Raw genomic sequence first — 5,689 nt, 5'->3', positions numbered from 1 at the left:
CAAGTCTAATGCCATACCATAGAGTACTAATTCTTGCATTGGAAGCATACATATGCAACAATAATTGTTAATATTAGATACTTTAAAATTCATATTTTAGAAATAAGTTCCTATGCAAAGTTGCAATCTTTTTATTTTATTCCAAAGTGTGACTTAAAAAAATAGCTCATTAGATCAATACTTGCTTATTTATATTTTGCTTATAAATAACTTTTTTTAGTACTTTTTTAATCATAATATTATTTTTGTTAAGAAGAATAATAACTGAAGTTGACAAACATATATTGAAATGTATTAATATTGGGATTTATATACATATATAACTATTCTTTTTGTCAAAAGAGAAGCAACTTTCTAATAGGATTATAACACAATAAAAGTGGTATGACAATACAAAAATATTTTGAAGCTATTTTGATATTCATTAGAAGTTTGAATTCCTTTCAAGCATCCTCTCACTTACAATGTTGAGTTTCTTGTTTGTTAAATAAATTTCCAATTTATAAAAATTCTATAAAATATCAACAAAGAACTTATTTAATAATAAAATGTAATCATGTAAGCAAGTATTATTTATTTTATTTTAGGTAGCTAATTGGTGCTTTCTAAGTTTTGAAAATAAAAAATATCTTATTTAATGTCTTTTTAATTTAATATTGTAACTTGGATCTTTGTCTAAGGTTCTTCTGACAAGATTTTTGTTCAATGTGATGGTTGTGAACTTGCATTTGCCCTCTTTATTGATTTTTAGTCTCAATTCTAATTATACATGGTTTAATTTTTGTTTTTTGTTTTTTTAATAATCTCTACTTTGTATTTATATTTATAGGTATATTAAGTAATATTTACTATTATATATTTTTTCTTTAATTTTTGTAACTTAATTGAATATAATAATAAGTAAATTTTACCACTTACAACCTAATATTAAATAATTACCTTAAATCTTTTAGACCAAAACTTTTATTATTGTCTTCTAAGATTGGTCTTACAATTTTTGTAACTTAATTAAAAAAAAAATATTTTTTATTAATATTTAAAATCATTTCAACTTCAACATTTATTCTAAAAACTTAAGTAGATTTTTTTACTTAATGAATAAAAAACATTGTTATTTTATATAATTAATGGCCTAACATAAGTATTTTTTTTTTAAAGTTCTTTTTTGCTTAAATTGGGTAGAAAGAAGTTTTTCTTTTTATAAAACTTCAAACACAATTAATTGGTAAAACTTGATTATATATATATATATATATATTCATCAATACTTCTATTAAAGTTTTATTTTTTTGGTGTAGATATATATATATATATATATATATATATATTCAAGGGTGGTTTGAAGTCTACACCTCTATTTTGGCACTTGTTAAGTCTAATATTGATAGATTATAGTCTACTTCAATCATGAACTTATGTAAAAATTTTCAAACTTATATCTTTTAAATTCTACTTAAGATCCTAATCTATTTCTAACCTTCTACACTTAAAACATACTCATTAATTTTTTCTATAGTTAAAATTATTATCAAGATACTAATTTACTTTGTACATTATATGAAAAATATAATTAATTTTAAAATATTAGAATTTTTATTTAATTAAAAAAATCAAGTCTTTCTTCATTTTTAAATAGAAAAAAATCAAAATTTAAGTTTACATTTAAAAAAAATATACACATATTCACAAACACACACACACATACATACATACATACATACATATATATATATATATTATATTATACATACATACATACATGTACATATATATTATATATATATATATTATATATATATATATAATACTTTTAAAATTTAGCTTCTTCAATTTTACTACTTTAGATACTTAATCTCTATTAATATCTATATTATTTTGAATCTAATTATTTCAATATTAGACTTTCTAAAATATTAAATTTAGATGACTTATTAAATTAAAAATAGACTAAAATCTTGATTTTTCTATTCAAATTAATATTTATTAATTTTATATAGTTATATTATATTATATTATATTATTTATTTTGAAGATAATAAATTTTAAAATATTAAAATTTATTCTTAAAAAAAATATTTTAATCATAGTGTTTATTAGTGATTATTCATAACTATACATTTTAATTTTCAAATTTGTCTACTTAAGTAAAATAATCTATTTAATATCTATAAGCATGTACATTTTAGTTTCATAGAAATATTAATGATATTTTATTATACTTAAAAAATTAATTTAAAAATATTATCTTGATTCTACTTGTATGAAGTTTTTTATGTATATTTTTTGACTTGTTATTTTAATCTAAATATATATATATATATATATATACATATATATATATATATACAGATATATATTATAATATTTTTGATAATCTTCTAACAAATGGATGACAAATGGCAATTATAGTGATAATTTCAACATACAATCTTAAAATGTATTAATATAGAATAGTGTTGTAATATAAGAATTACCTTATGGTTTAAAATGATCACAAATTAAAAAGAAAGAGGTATAAAAACAAAGAAGGAAAACTTATATGTATTATGGAGTCTAAGTATAGACCATTATAATCTAAACAACCAATTGCTAAGGTTTTAGTAATGAATAAATAGAAGTGAATGTGTTTTGTTACTAAGAAAAGAATATCAACACCTCTTTCAAGGACTAATTGGAATAAAATCCTTACATAGAGTCTTAGGATTTTATTATATTATTTTTACTTGGCAAATTTGAGGGTGCTACTTGAAAGTAATGGTTTTCACCATTTTTGTAGTGAGTTTGATATTTATTAACTCAATTGTGCTTTGTGATTCACATTCTTATTTATTTTGTTGCTTAAAATTTGTTGCCTACATCATGTCTATTTGCTGCCTTTGATGTTTTGTTGTTTTTTTTTGTCTCTTCTTATTTCTTTAAGTTGAATTACCATATTCTAAGGTTTTGTAGGTTGATGTGGTATGTCTTTATCTATGGTTGGCAGCCTTAGTTTTGAAGGAGTTGTCTGTAATTTTAGTCAACAATCTTAAAAATCTACTTGCTTGATATAATATGGATGTGCATAAAAAAATTTAAGAAGATAAGGATTATTGCAAAAATTCTTATTATATTTACCAATTTTTTTATTATTTATTTGAAGATTGCTTAACTTGTATTTAAATATTATTGGTTAATAAAGAAAGGAGCTAATTTGGTGGAAGTAGTTGATGGATAGAAATAAGCCAATAGAAAGGGTGGTAAATTCTATGCCTAAATATTTTTTAATAAGGCCAAGATCATTCATATCAAATTTAAAATTCAATTGGTAATTTAATCATAAGATTTTTTTGTTATCTCCTCTTGTTAAAAAGAGTATGTCAATATTTGTTACAAGTATGGTCTTATCATTGTCTTTACAAGTTATGATTGCTTAAAATTTTAATCATACTTAAGATTTTCAAATAAGTATCTAGTCTCTTATACCACATCCAAGAGCTTTTATATAAGCCATATAAAGATTTTTAGAGCTTGTATATTAGATATTTAGTTTTTTTTGAATGAAACTTGAAAACTACTACATATATATTTTATTAGATAGGTTTTTATATAAAAATATTATTTAGACATCTAAGTAATGTATGGGTTGTTGTTTAATGGAAATTCTTACTTTGAATGATCTAATGGTAGATTATTTGTTAAAAACATAAATCTCAAAAAACTAAAAGGTCAATACACACTTGTGTCCCTCAAAATGACTAGAAAATCATTGAAAGATGATATAGTATTAAACTAAAATAGCTATTGTCAAAGACAAAAAGACTAAAAAATCTTGAAATAAGCTTAGAGATTAAAATGACATTGATAAGAATGAAGAAGGCTTTACTCTTGCTTCCATATATATTATCTAACTAGGAGCTACATGGCAATGTTGATAGAACTTCCAACACATATTGACTTTTCAAGACACATATCTTAACTTACAAAGTAATTTTTTTATATGTGCACCATATAATTAGCTTGTTCCACAAGCTTTCAATATGTATGATATGTGATTAACTTATTGACCAAGTTTCTAATCTACCAATCAACTACAAACATATGAAAGTCAAAACTACATATATGAAGCTTTTTTAGAAGATATTATAAAATTAATCTACTTTTACATACTTCCACTTAATCATATAAATAATTATTGGAATATATATATATATATATATATATATATATATATATATATATATATATGATATTATCTCCCCTCTAAAGATAAGTTTGACAAGAAGCGGCATCATCTTTTATGGCTCTTAATATTCTTTATCTTAATTTTGATGGATGTTGTCAATAAAAAGCCTCAATCCTCTTTGTTGCATTTGTAAGATTTTTTGTTAGCTCCTATGTGTGTTTGCTTATATCATATCCGTATCAATAAACAAAATATTTCAATCTATTTTGATGCTATTTTGAATCTAATTTTTTTTCATCTCAAACTCTTGATTATTATCAATTTCTATAAAGGAGGTAGAATTTATTTTCTTTCCAAGATATTTACTATCTTATATGGCTTAAAAAAAGATACATTAAATATAGAATGGATCTTCATAGACTTTGGTTGATATAATCGATAAGCAACATGATTGACTTGTTCACAAATAAGAAAAGATCTTAGCTTACAATAGTCCAATTTGTCACAAGAGCAAGTAATCTTGATATTGCGATGAAATAAGCATATTTTATTATCCACATTGAATTGTGGTTATTCCTTGTAATAGGCATTTGTATAAATCTTTTGTTATTCTTGAACTCCTTTTAATTGCACCTTTATTGTTACATGTAGCTCTAACAAATTTTTTGTCAAATTTTTTGCCACATAATTATTTAGTTTTAAAAAGTTAAAAGTATCAAATCATGGATGATAACCATAATTAGAAAAGAAAGGAGTTTATTATGTAGAAGTATGTATCAAATTATTACATATAAAATCTACCAATGGCAAAAAAATTATCTAATTATTTTGATTATAATTGATAATATACTTCAAATACTGTTCTAGAATTTAATTCATCTATTCCATTTATCCATCAATTTGAGGGTGAAAGGCCAAAGATAATTTTATATCTATCTTTAATATCTTAAAAAGGATTTTTTAAAATCTTGATACAAATTATGTTCTTCTATTTGATATAATATCCTTTGGCAATCTATGATAGCAATAGTTGTTGTAAAAAAAAAAGCTTAGCTATTTCTTCACTTATAATAGATTTTATACATAATACAAAATATGCCATTTTGGTGAAGAAATCTACAATGAAAAATATAGAGTCATATGAACTTGAACTTGAAAGTTCTATAATAAAATCCATAGAAACAGAAGACCATAATTGTTTTGATATAGGCAATAGTTGGAGAAATCCATAGAATCAACGTCAAGGAATTTTTGATCTTAAATATATATCACATGAATGTATAAAGTCTTTTATAGCCTTCCATATTTTTGGCCACTAAAAATCTCTAGATATAAGTTCTAAATTCTTTTTGTATCTAAAATGTCAAGTTGTTGAAAAGTTGTGATGTGCTTAAAAAATATATAAACATATTTCTCTTCTTAGAACATATAAGCAACCTTCAAAATAGAATAGATTATTCTTGAACTCAAAATTAGAAGTATCATGAAACTTATAAGGAGTATTTTTAATATCATGAACAAAAGAAT

Source organism: Physcomitrium patens, chromosome 3 (genome assembly GCF_059467195.1).
Source record: "Physcomitrium patens ecotype Gransden chromosome 3, ASM5946719v1, whole genome shotgun sequence".
Classification (NCBI taxonomy): Eukaryota; Viridiplantae; Streptophyta; class Bryopsida; order Funariales; family Funariaceae; genus Physcomitrium; species Physcomitrium patens.
The sequence above is the reverse complement of the archived record's forward strand: the minus strand, read 5'-3'. Positions refer to the sequence as shown.